This window comes from Ursus arctos, unplaced genomic scaffold, assembly GCF_023065955.2.
Source record: "Ursus arctos isolate Adak ecotype North America unplaced genomic scaffold, UrsArc2.0 scaffold_14, whole genome shotgun sequence".
Taxonomy (NCBI): Eukaryota; Metazoa; Chordata; class Mammalia; order Carnivora; family Ursidae; genus Ursus; species Ursus arctos.
Genome location: NW_026622808.1, coordinates 23,570,787 through 23,585,280, shown reverse-complemented (window position 1 = coordinate 23,585,280; position 14,494 = coordinate 23,570,787). Strand labels below are relative to the sequence as shown.

At 39.8% G+C, this 14,494-nt stretch overlaps 1 pseudogene; it reads right to left on the bottom strand.

Moving 5' to 3' along the window:
- Positions 1–12,653: 12,653 nt before the first annotated feature.
- Positions 12,654–13,625, bottom strand: LOC113249268 (olfactory receptor 7A17-like; annotated as a pseudogene).
- Positions 13,626–14,494: the final 869 nt, after the last annotated feature.

Below are 14,494 nucleotides of genomic sequence, written 5' to 3'. Positions count from 1 at the left end.
GTGATGGAGGTGACTTGAAGGAAAGAAGCAAACGGCATGACTAATTCTTATACAACCATTTATTAGTCATAGATTCCAAATGTTACTCTTTATATTTTGTAGTCTAGAAATTCATTTCAATATGTTGTGCATGGATATGGTCCCCTTCAATGAATCTCTTGTATTCCAATCCCTTTGTTCCCCAAAAGGCCATGTATTCCACAGTTTTAATTAAAAAATTATCCCCAATTTCAGAAATATAAATTGAGTGTTGGCAATGTTTTAGGCATTCTATAGGCAAGGAGTATAGGTTCTAGAAAAAAAGAAGTCCCTATCACGCAATGATGGAGAAAGAATAAATTAACAAATAAGAAAATAAATTATATTTCTGATGGTAGCAGGTGGTAATATGAAGAAAAGGAAAAGAGGGATAAAGCAGAGAGTGAATGGGGCATGTTATTTTCATGAGCATGGAGACCAATTCTGCAAACAAGGTGACATTGGAACACAGACCTCAAGTAAGAGATGGTGGCAGATCAAGGATTATGGGAAGTGTGTTCCCAGCAGAGGGAATGGCCAGTGCAAAGGCCCCAAGGAAGGCACTTGTTTCCAATGTTCAAGTCAAAGAAGAAAAGTCTATGCTGCAAGGGAAATGAACAGGAGAGGGACACTGAGGAGAGAAGCTTTCAGACTTGCTGAGGAGGGAAGTGGCCTCTCTGCTACCTCTGAATCTTCAAGGCACAGGGACTTTCCTGTCCACACTGCCTGTCCCACTGCATTCATCATATTGCAAAGGCATCCCATGAATTGAAGAAGATCCCCTTCTTAGTGGCCTCTCTTGATTGAGTTCTGGCCACTGTGTTGTGTCACCTTGGGATTTATGAGTCCTGGCATCCTGTTGTGGGGACTGCTCACACTCTAAAGTCACACACGCACAGGACACCATGGCCCCCTTTGTTGCTATTCCCTGTCTTTCTCAGCCCCCGCCATCTTGATTATACCAGGAATGGATCTAATCCAAGCAGCCAGATCACCAATCTTTCCCCTGTGAAGTGCAGAAATGCTGATTCTTAAGCCTCCCATGGATAAATTATATATATATGTTAAGAAATATATATTAATAGTGTACACCCCCCAAAATGAGAAAACAGATTAAGCAACACTTCACAAAAGGAAGTATACACAATACAACAAATGTTGGGCATTTTTATATCCAACATAGAAGACTTATTTTTCCTATATCTCCTGCATCATTATTTGGCTGATTCATTTCTATGGGGTCTGATAGGAGATGAGGTTAGCCCCTTTTTCCCTTTTCTTATGTGACATCTCTTATTGACATTCTTGGGCTTTGGGTATTGATCTCTCCTTTGACAGACCCAACGGGCACACTCTAACCCTCATTCTGGATTTCATCCAATGTGCAAAGGCATTCCCAGACATTGGTCTATAAATCCTGCCCACACCATGACAATTCTATCTTTTTGTTCTCAATAATTTGCTTCATATCATTCTGTCTGTGGACAACATATCATACACACATTTATTTCATTGCGCTCTGTCCTCACTGTTACGATTCATGATTCAAAAGTGCAGGGAATTTGTCTTCTTTGTTCACTTGGTTTTTTTCAGTAAGTTATGTGGATATATGTGTTTAATTTAAAAAGACCCACAATATCAAAAGTTATAGAATGAAAAGTATGAAGGCATCACAAAACCTGGTTAAAATGTAAAATGAGTAGTTTTAAAACACCTGTCCTAGGTGAATTTGTATGAAAAACCAAAATGGACTGAAATAGGATATAAAATTGCAATCATTAATGATATCAACATGAATTAATAATTAAATTGCTCAAGTCATAAACACAAAAGAATGTAACATATAATGTTCCTAGAATTCTCAGTTTTTACTTGTTAAATGAGTTGGAAATTAGGTCTCAATGTATAAGGACATTTACGACATGGCAAGGTTGTAATCCAATTTCACTGGAAAAGGTTGAATTGTTAAATAAATAATGGCATAAGGGACATCTATCTGGAAGAATATGAAATCCATCAGATCTTACCAAAAAAAAATTAATAACTTAATCAGGGAAACCAAAAAACATAGGGATCCCTCACTCTGAGCTAAGTTGAATTGGCTGTCAGGTGATGACAGGTCAATGTTCTTGGATTCCATTCTTTCTGACCCTGTCATCCATGGTCTACTGGGGTGTTGGACTCACCTGGCTGGGGTGTCTGACAGGAAGGTGTCCTGTGGAAGTCTGAATTCCTCCGTGGACAGCAGATGATATGGCCTAAAGCTCTGTCCTCAGCCAAGACAGCAGGAAGGAGTGAAACATAGGCCCCCAGTCAGAATTAGGACTTGGAACAAACAGAGGAGAAGCATGGTCCTTCCCGTCCAAGGTTGCACAGGCTGACGGACTGGAGATGAAGAGGTATTTTTAGCTCCCGGTATCTGCTCATTAGGCACATTTCCCTCTTGTTACTCCAGCTTCTATGCACATGATTCCCAAGTGGAAAAGTTCTCTGGACAGAAAGTATGCTTTCTTAATGAATCTTGGTTCTCAAAAGACTAGATTAGACATCATGTGAATCCAGCTTTTTTTTTTTTACCCCTTTTTCCTTGATCCCTTTTCCTTGTTCTCTTCTTGCTCTGTGAATCTCCTAGCATCTTACTTACCTCAGCTCAAAGCTATAATTTTCTCCAAGTCTGAAACCCTGTAACCCACCTGGGGCACCTGGGTGCCTCAGTTGGTTAAGGAACTGCCTTCAGCTCAGGTCATGATCCCGGGGTCCTGGGATCGAGTCCCACATTGGGCAACCCCTGCTCTGCGGGGAGCCTGTTTCTCCCATTACCTTTGCCTGCCACTCGGCCTGCTTGTGCATGCTCTCTCTCTTTCTCTCTCTCTCTCTGTCAAATAAATAAATAATTTAAAAAATCTTAAAAAAATAAAACCCAGTAACCTGCCTGGATTAGGTTTCTTTATCTTCAAGGCATTGACTTCTGGTGGGGACCCAGCCCTGCTACCTCCACACATGGTCTGTTCTTCTTCTCAAGAAGGCAGAGAAGTGGGTTCTTCTGATAACAAACCTTGGCCACAACGCACTTGGTTTCAGGAGATGTTTGCTGTTATAATTAGGAATTTCTTACTTTATACAAGTTAAGAGCTGCCACATAGTCCTTTGTCATAAAGTCATTGTTTATTATAACAGGTGTGTTTACGTCTTCTCATGTATTACAACATGACCTTCACATCTCATATGGATTGTTTCATTTAATTTTAATAAACATCTTATCCCTGAGGAAGTACATTTATGAACTCCATGCTTGGTGCTGTCTAGTGACCTGTCCACATTTAATATCCAAGTATGTGGTGGCCTTGAGTTCATTCTGTCAGGATGCTTCCACTTCTCAAGCTCTGGGGCAGTGGTTCTCAACCGGAAATGAGCTTGCTTCTGGGGAAATCAGGCAATGTCTGAAGGGGTGTTGCTAAACACCTATAATCCACCTAAAATACGCAATTTTATTATCCTGCCACAAATGTCAACCATGAACACTGAGAAATCCATCCAGACCAGCATCTCTCCAACTTCGGTGTGCCTGTGAATGCACACGGATCCCACAGCAAGTGTAGAATCTGATCACAGGTCCCTGGGTGGCCCAGAGATTCTGCATTTCTAACAAGCTCCCAGGTGATGTTGCTATCTTGGTGTTAGGAGTTATTGGACAGTTAGGTAGTCTGGGCCAGGGTCTCCAACAATAAAAAATGGAGTCAGGACAGCTAAAATAAAATAGCACTGAGATCCTGTTCTCCAGCTTAGACAGAACCTCACTGACATTCTTCTTCACAGCCCTTGAAGAAACAACTTCTTCAAAATGTCCTAAATAAGACAATTAACCACAAAGCATTTGTCAATATCATAAGGGTAAGGGGAAATTAGGCCATATGCCCCCAGAGGACAGGAAAAAAAAAAGACCCATCTTTTGGGTTTTCAACATAGAGTATCATGTCATCTGCAAAGAGTGAGAATTTGATTGCTTCTTTGCAGATTCTGATGTCTTTCATTTCTTTTTGTTGTCTTATTGCTGAGGCCAGTACTTCTAGTGCTGTGTTGAACAACAGCAGTGATAGTGGACATCTCTGATGTGTTCCTGACCTTTGGGGAAAACCTCTCAGTTTTTCCCCATTGTGCATAATATTAACCGTGGGCTTTTTGTATATGGCTTTTATGATATTGAGGTATGTTCCCTCTATCCTTACACTGTGAAGAGTTTTAATCAAGAAAGAATGCTATATTTTTTATTATGTTCAGTTATCCACTGTATAGTACATCATTAGTTTTTGGTGTAGTGTTCAATGATTCATTAGTTGCTAAAATACCCATTTGCATCGGCATGGATGGACCTGGAGGGGATTATGCTGAGTGAAATAAGTCAAGCAGAGAAAGACCAAAAACAAAACAAAACAAAACAGATGGTAAAGCACACACATAAAGTAAATACCTGTAATTAAAAAATGCATACAAATGAATTGTTCCAGAATGTGAAAAAGTATTATCAGAGCCTGGGAGGGGTTTTGTCTCTCAAGATATAAAGAATATTTTCATCTGAAAAAAAAAAATAAAAAAGAACGCTATATTTTGTCAAAGGCTTTTTCTGCATCTATTGAGAGGATCATATGGTTATTTTCCTTTCATTTATTAATACAGTGATCACATTGATTTGCAGATGTTCAACCACCCTTGCCACCCAGGAATAAATCCCACTTGGTTGGGGTGAAAAATCCTTTTAATATATGTTGGAACCTATTGGCTAGTATCTTGGTGAGAATTTTTGCATCCATGTTCATCAGGGATCTTTGTCTGTAATTCTCCTCTTTGGTGGGTTCTTTGTGCAGGCTTTGGGATCAAGGTAATGCTGGGCTCAAGGGAAAGAGTTTGGAAGTTTTCCTTCCATTTCTATTTTTGGAAACAGCTTCAGAAGAATAGGTAATAGTTCTTGTAAATGTTTGGGAGAATTCCCCTAGGAAGCCATCCAGCTCTGGACTCCCGTTTCCTGGGAGATTGATTATTGCTTCAATGTTCTTGCTGCTATGGTTCTGTTCATGTTTTCTATTTCTTCCTGTTTCAGTTTTGATAGTTTATATGTATCTAAGGATGCATACACCCCCAAATTCCTAAAACTCATGCAGGAATTCAGCAAAGTGGCAGGATATAAAATTAATGCACAGAAATCAGTAGCATTTCTATACACTAATAATGAGAAAGAAGATAGAGACATTAAGGAGTTGATCCCATTTGGAGTTGCACCAAAAACCATAATATACCTAGGAATAAACCTAACTAACAAAGTAAAGAATCTGTATCAAAAAACTGTAGAACACTCATGAAAGAAATTGAGGAAGACCAAAGAAATGGATAAACATTACATGCTCATGGATTGGAAGAATAAATATTATTAAAGTGTCTATGCTACCTAGAGTAATTTATACATTCAATGCAATCCCTATCAAAATACCATCAACTTTTTTTTTTTTTTTTTTTTTTTTTTTTTTACAGAGCTGGAACAAATAATCCTCAAATTTGTATGGAAGCAGAAAAGATCCTGAGTAGCCAGAGGAATGTTGAAAAAGAAAACCAAAGCTGGAGGCATCACAATGCCTGACTTCAAGCTATATTACAAAGCTGTGATCACCAAGACAGCATGGTACTGGCACAAAAACAGACACATAGATGAATCGAACAGAACAGAGAACCCAGAAATGGACCCTCAACTCTATGGTCAACTAATCTTTGACAAATCAGGAAAAATACCCAATGGAAAAAAGACAGTCTCTTCAATAAGTACTGGCTGGGAAAATTGGACAGCTGTATGCAAAAGAATGAAACTGGACCATTCCCTTACACCATTCACCATCAGAAGGAATGGTTACCCAACATTTGCAGCAACATGGATGGGACTGGAGGAGATTATGCTAAGTGAAATAAATCAAGCAGAGAAAGACAATTATCATATGGCTTCACACATTTATGAAACATAAGAAATAGCAGGAAGATCTGTAGGAGAAGGAAGGGAAGAATGAAGGGGGGGTAAACAGATTGGGGAATGAACCATGAGAGACTATGGACTCTGGAAAACAAACTGAGGGCTTCAGAGGGGAGGGGATGGGGGATTGGGATAGGCTGGTGATGGGTATTAAGGAAGGCACCTATTGCATGGTGCCCTGGGTGTTATATGCAAATAATGAATCATGGAACATTACATCAAAAACTAAGGATATACTGTATGGTGACTAACATAACATAATAAAAATTATTATTAAAAAAATGGATGAAAGACCTTAATGTGAGACAGGAATCCATCAAAATCCTAGAGGAGAGTATAGGCAGTAAACTCTTTCACATTGGCCACAGTAACTTCTTTCAAGACATGTCTCCAAAGGCAAGGGAAACAAAAGCGAAAATGAACTTTTGGGACTTCATCAAGATAAAAAGCTTCTGCACAGCAAAGGAAACATTCAACAAAATTAAAAGGCAACCTACAGAATGGGAGAAGATATTTGCAAATGACACTACAGAAAAAGGGCTGGTATCCAAGTTCTATAAAGAACTTATTATACTCAACATCCAAAAAACATATAATCTAGTCAAGAAATGGGCAGAAGACACGAACAGACACTTCTCCAAAGAAGACCTGCAAATGGCCAACAGACACATGAAAAAATGCTCCACATCTCTTGTCATCAGTGAAATACAAATCAAAACCACAATGAGATAACTCCCTACACTGGTCACAATTGCTAAAATTAATAAATTAGGAAACCTCAGATGTTTATTTTTTTAAGGATGCAGAGAAATGGGAACCCTCTTATACTGTTTTTGTGAATGCAAACTGGTGCAGCCACTCTGGAAGACAGTATGGAGGTTCCTCAAAAAGTTGAAAATAGAGCTACCCTATGATCCAACAAATGTACTACTAGGTATTTACCCCAAAGATACAAATGTAGTGATCCTAAGGGGCACCTGCACCCCAATGTTTATAGCAGCAATGTCCACAATAGCCAAACTATGGAAAGAGCCCAGATGTCCATTGACAGATGCATGGATAAGGAAGATGTGGTACATACATAGAATGGAATACTCCTCAGCCATCAAAAAATAAATTCTTGCCATTTGCAATGACGTGGATGGAACTAGAGGGTATTATTCTAAGCCAAATATCTCAGTTAGAGAAAGACAGTTATCATATGACCTCACTCATGTGAATTTAAGAAACAGAACAAGAGCATAGAGGAAAGGAGGGAAAAATAAAACAAGATGAAATCAGAGAGGGAGACAAACCATAAGAGACTCTTAAGTATAGGAAACAAACCAAGGGTTGCTGGAGGGGAGGTGGTTGGGTGTTGGGGTAAGTGGTTGACGGACATTAAGAAGGGCTGGTGATGTAATGAGCACTGGGTTTTATAGAAGACTGATGAATTACTGAACTCTACCTCTGAAACTAATAATACATTTTATGTTAATTAATTGAATTTAAATAAAATTAAATTTAAAAAAATAAAATCTCCAAATTCTAGCATATGCTATACACATCCTGGTGATATTAAGATAGTACTTCAGAAAAGGAAATGAGTTGGAGAGAGAAAGACAGAGAGATTGAGAGGGAGTGATTGACATTTTCCTTTCCAACTAAGGGTAATTTTCAACAAATATGATTTCTGATTCAGAGTGACCTAGGTTCAAATCCTGTTTTGACTACTTATTAATTGTGTGGTGTTGGGTAGCTTAGTTAAAATTCCTGAATGTACTTTTATAACTGCAAAATTAGGAAAAGATTGTCTCCCTCTGTCGGGGGTAGGGAGAGGGAGAGGAGATACAAGGACCTGGAACACTGTAAGTTCTTGATAAATATTGCCTGCATTTTATCTCATTCCATCAATGATGTAGGCTTATTGTGAGCAGAGTGAGAAGAAACAAATGACCATGAATTAAAATACAGACTTTTGGTGGTCCCTGGGTAGCTCAGTCATTTAAGCATCTGACTCTTGATTCTGGCTTAAGTCATGATCTCAGGGTCCTGAGACTGAGTCCTGTGTTGAGAGTGGAACTTTCATAAGATCCTCCCTCTCCCTCTGTCCTTTCCCACCCTGCTTGTACACTTGGACCTGCTCTATTTCATGAATGAATGAATGAATTAATGAATAAACAAACAAACAAACAAATAAATAAATAAATAAATAAATCGTTAAAAAAAAGAAAGGACCATCATCATAGAGCCAATAACCTAATAAGTAAACAGATGCATGACCAAGGCCTGATTGGCATGACTCACCACACCCTGATTACTTAAGATAGCTCTGCAAAAGAGCTCATAAAACCCCTTAACATAGAAACTCTGGGTCCCAGCCTCTTGTGCTCCCTCACTCTCTGGGAGCTTTATACTTTATATTGAGTTTATGCTCAATAAACTTTGCTTTGCTGTCTACCACTCTTTGTCTGGCCTACCTTTTCATTCTTCAAAGTGGTGTGATAGGAACTGCAGGGAACTAAGGGAATAGAGATGCTGTAACACTGGTGTGTGGATCACTCTTTGATTAACAAAGCTGTGATCCTGCATTAGAGGTAACTATGGGGAGTTTTAGGTATTTGTCACCAAATATTGTCATTGCAAGAAATTTCGAAGAAATGGTATATTCACTCATTCTCGAGGCTGTGTAAATTCCGTGTTTATTGCTTTCATAACTGAACAGAATAATTCACTTATGATAAAGACTTTGTAGTAGGCACAAGATGGCCCTCCCAAATATGTCCATGTCCTAATCCCCAGGGCCTTTAATGTGTTATTTGTTGTAGCAAAGAAGGGTTAAGGTAGCAGATTGTACAGGTTGCTAATCAGCTGCCATTAAGATAAAAAGATTAGATATGATTGTACAGGTGGGACGAAGGTAATCACAATTGTCCTCCAAATGTTGACAAGGGAGACAGAAGAGTTGGTGTCCGAGAGACATTGAAAATGCTGCCCTGCTGTCTCTGAAGGTGGAGGAAGAGCCAGGAGCCCAGGAATGCAGATGCCCAGCAAGAGAGACTGGAATTGGAAAGAAAACGGATTCTCTCTTAAGCCTCTAGAAGGAACTCAACCATGCGGACATCTTGCTATTAGTCCAATGAGACTCCTTCCAAGTTTCTGACTCCAGAACTGTAAGAGCACATATGTGTTTGTTTTAAGCAAATAGTCTGGGGATATTTTACAGCAGCCGGAGGATTCTCATACTGACAGTCAATAAAATTATTTTAGAAAACTGACTTTAAGCCTCTCAATTCACTCATCAACTTCCCTTGGGAAAGGGCAGTTTGTATTTAAGGAACCCAAATAAATAGAAAAAGAGAATTGAATCAATTTGGCAATATTCTGCCCCATCAGCTGGTACAGTGAATTCCTCATGGCATGTGTGGTCTGACACTGAGGCCTTTGAAGCAGTGACACGGGAAAGGAGCTTATGATCAAAATTAGGGTTACCCATTGTAATTTACAATTTTATGTCTATATTTCTGTATCGTTTTATTTCATGTTGATTCAACTGTTCATTCATTTCACAACCACTGAACTGGAATGTTTTCTTTGGAGTAAAAATTAATTTCCATGCATTTCATTATTTTCTTACAACATTCAAATGAAGTTACTTTTAGTATTCCACACTGCTTTCAGAAATAAGGAAAGAGACCCAGAGATCTGAAATTTTTAACAATTACCTAATAAAGCAGATAAAGCTTACAAACAGCCCTAAATTAGAGACAAATAGAAACTTACACCATGTGCTCTTCATTTTCATGTAGCTCCTATAAGTCATCAAATTGTACCCATTAAAATTGCAGTTTATTGTGTGTAATTACATGCCAATGATTTAATTAGATGGGCAAGTATCTATGGTGCATGGCTAGGGAAGAATCTAGAGCACAGGTGGCTGACTCTCCATTGAAGGTTTGGGAGAGAGCTCTTCTAACAGGGAAGGAAAGCAAGTGTTATATGGATATAGGAACAGTGACATAAAATTCAAATAATTCACATCAGTTCATTTAATTCACAAATAGAAGAATAACTTACATATAGAAATGTAGTAATAAGACCATAAGTTGACTGGTACAGAGAAACACTACAGCCAGGTACAACACCGTGAATGAGCCTTAGAAACACATGTAGAGATTCACTCCTGACCCCAGACCCACGAGGAGCCCTGCAGAGATCAGAAATGCCTCCCAGAATATAATGCTAATTGATTGTGAAGGGATTACTGATGAGGAGAACAAAGGCAAGAGAAATGTAGCTAGAAGGCAATCTCCTTACAACCCACAGCCCCTGATGAATCCCTGAGACACTCAGAGTGTGACACTCCTCCAGGAGCTCATGGCTGCCTTGATGTTGATGTTTTATCAGAGACTAAAAGCAGCTGTATCTTGACAATAGCCAGACTTCCAAGGTCCTGTAAACTAGAAATTTACATTATCTCCAGCTCCACCCTCCACAAACTCCAAAGTACAGAATCAGTCACAGCTCACAATCCTTGTGTGTCTCTCTCTACCCACGGGTCCTGTCCCTGTGCTAAAGTAAAAGCACCTTTTTGCACTGTAAAATGTCTCAAGAATTCTCTCTTGACTTTCGCACTTGGCCACCCACATGATAGGGGTGTCCCATTTGACAAGGACAGCTTGTTATGTACCATAGGTGACTGACACAGTAATCCAAGTGAACAGATCTGAGGCAGTTAAAACAAGGGCTGCATTTTATTTGTGGCACATGATCTGACAAAAGAGGACAGCAGTCGTGATCGTTCTGTTACTCAAGTTTCTTTCCATTAACGTTATGAACAAGTGATTGTATGTGGGCTCCCTTCTGAGTCACTGGGAGAGTTTGAAGGACATGCATGCTTGTGCAGAAGAACTGGTGATTCTGAATCACAAGACCAGCAGGGCATCAGCTCTCCCATGAAGTGTCTTCTGGTCATGCAGTTGGAAGAGATTTCTGAGCAGGAAGGAGGCAGAAAATGGATGATACTGATACTGTTCGTTTGCCATCCCTTAGCATTTGTGACAAATTTTAGGAAAAGGGAGACATTTTGCGGACCAATAGAGTCATATTAGCCCGTAACATTGGCAGTGTTCAAGTAGGAAAGGAAGATAATTCAGTGATGAAACATACAAGACACTAACCAACCCTTCAACTCAATAAATAAAGAAGCCCCCTCAGTTGTGGACACCAATCTTCCATGCTTCAATAAATAGATGCAAAGCATGAACTTTGATGTGAAAGAAGAAAAAAGTAAAAAAAGGAATATTTTGTTTAGTAACGAAATGAGTGTTTTGAAATTTTTCTTCATAGTATTTATAGTCATCCTGACACTTAGAACATATCAGGTCGATCTGTTTATTGAAATTTGACTTTCCGTAGACTCCACTGGGAGAGAAATGTTTGCTCATCAGTGTTGGTGGCTACCATAGTCTTTCTGGACACTGAGCTGAATCACAGGATAAAATCAGGAGACCAGTCAGGAAACACAGGAGAATGTTTATAGAGTAGGTGCCTGACTTTAATCTTTGAACTTCTGAGGCATCCATTTCATAGACAACCATGTTGAATAGACATATTGTCAGGTGTGGGATGCTATTATCAGATAAGCCCTGAGACTACCCCAGCCATGAAGTACCTCTTCAGAAAGACCTGGGTCACCTCCATACGGACATATGAATGACTCTGCTTTCCTCTTCAGCACCCAAATTCTACTCATATAAAATTGTCCTGGAAAATGTGAAACCAACAAATCCTTAACCACCCTGGCCATGTTCCCCAATAAAGACAGATCCCTCCGCACCACTCTCTTTCCCTCTCAATGCCTCTCTCACCCCTCTGAGACCTCTCTGAATGGTCTTTGGGATCGCCTGTGCCCTCCAGGACCTGTGAAGAATAAACCTGGTTTTGTTAGAGTCTCTGATGGGTGATGCTGAGGCCTATCTTGCAGTCACAGTAGGAGCCCAAGGGCTGGTGCAGCCACAGCAGAGGCTCTGGTCAGGGAAGCATCTGTGAGAATGTCCACAAGCACAGGTCGCAGGGGGTGCCCAGGCTTTCCTAGCCTTTGCATCCCTGTCAGGAGCCTGAGATGTAAACAGAACAATGTTAGAGTCCACATTCTCAGGAAGACTAATGAGGGCAGATACGTAAAAAGGTTGACAGACTCAAGGTAAAACTATGGTTTTGTATTTCCATCTTCAAATACATTATGTGAAGGGCTTAGTGGCCAAGTATAGTTTCTTCCACATAAAAAATATAATTCATGATTATTCTTTTGTGAAATCTGGAGAAAATTTACTTGGCATGGTATAAGTCATTTGAAATGAAATTATTTTTAAGAAATCCATCTTGCCCTATGTAAGATACAGAAATATCTAGCCATTTGTGCCCAAAGTTGGAGAAAATATTGGAAGTTTATGAAAATAGATAAATGGGAAACTGTCTGTATATCATACATAGCAGAAGCTAACTAAAGTGAGTTACTTAAATGTATGGAGAAATTGAATTCAAACAAATGGATATCCAGGAAATAAGTAGGAGAAGCAGATTCCACTTCCACAGCCTGATGGGAGAATGGGAGTTCCTCACTCTGAGGATGTGAGCCCTGCAATCATGGGCACTTCTTCAGCCTCAGGACAATTGGCACATACATCATTGGAACCCTAATGATTCTTTTCAGAGCCCTCTTTATGTCTCTGTTCCTCAGGCTGTAGATGAAGGGGTTCAGCATGGGGGTGACCACCGTGTACATCACCGAGGCCACTGCACTTGCGTGGGAGCTCTGGGTAACAGCAGAGCTAAGGTACACTCCCAGTACTGTGCATGCAATAAAATAAGGAGACAACTGAAAGGTGAGACGCACAGGTGGAAAATGCTTTATACTTTCCCTGAGCTGATGGTATTCTGCATATGGAGGAAACGATCTTAGAGTAAGAGTAAAGGACCCCAGCCACAGGAGGACAACCCAGAACCACAATTCCAAAATATATCACCATGTCATTAAGAAAGGTGTCAGAACACGCATGCCCGACCACCTGATTGATTTCACAGAAAAAGTGGGGGATTTCCATGCCTGTGCAGAAGGACAGCCGCAACAGCATTAAGCTCTGTAACAAGGAATTCAGCACACGGATGATCCAGGACACCAGAACCAGCAGTCCACAGAGTTGGCGGTTCATGATGACTGTGTAGTGCAGGGGGTGACAGATGGCCACGAAGCGGTCATAGGCCATCACCATCAGGAGTAAATTCTCCAGGAATCCAAACACACTGAAAAAAAAATCTGGTTGATACAGCCTGCATATGTTATGGTTTTGTCCTGAACCTGGATGTTCCACAGCATCTTGGGGATAGTGGTGGAGGTGAAACAGATGTCTACAGAGGACAGGTTGGCCAGGAAGAAGTACATGGGGGTGTGGAGGTGGGAGTCAGACCTGACGGCCAGGATGAGAAGCAGGTTTCCAAACACAGTGATCAGGTACATGGAGAGGAAAAGCCCAAATATGAGGGGCTGCAGTTCTGGTTCCTCTGATAATCCTAGGAGAACAGACTCTGAAATTTGTGTATCATTACCTGGTTCCATCTGGTGGATGTTACTATCAAGGAAGAAAAAAAAAAAATAACAGAACAATTTTCAGCAAATGGATGTAATTTTTTTTTTTTATTACCCTTTATTTTTTTTCATTATTTATGTTTCTATTTAAATTCCAGTTAGTTAACATGAAGTATAATACTACAGTCAGGTGTGCAATATAGTGTTCAAAACATCCATACGACACCTGGTGCTCAGCACAAGTCCTCTCCTCAATTCCCATCAACTATTTTCCCATCCCTCACCATCTCTCCTCTGGTAACCAGCAGTCTATTCTCTGTAGTTAAGAGTCTGTTTCTTTGCTCGCTCTCTTTTCTCCCCCTTTGCTCGTTTCTTTTGTTTCTTAAATTCCACATATGAGTTAAATCATATGGTATTAATCTTTTTCTGAATGACTTATTTCACTTAACGTAATACTCTTTACCTCCAACTGTGTCGTGTAAATGGCAAGAATCGTGTTCTATGGATGACTCTTATTTCATTATATATATATAAAATATACCACGTACTCTTTATCGATTATCAGTTGAAGGACACTTGGGCTGTTCCCATAGTTTGGCTATTGTAGATAATGCTGCTATAAATATTGGGGAGGATATATGCCTTTAAGTTAGTATTTTTGTATTCTTTGGGTAAATACCTAGCATTGAAACTGCAGGATGAAAGGGCAGTTCTATTTAACTTTTTGAGGAACCTCCCTACAGCTTTCCAGGATGGCTGCATTAGGTTGCATTCCCACCAACAGGTCAAGAGTGTTCCTCTTCTCCACATACTCACCAACAATTGCTATTTCTTTTGTTGTTGTATTAGCCATTCTGACAGGTATGAGGTGATCCCTGGTAGTTTTGACTTGTAGCAAA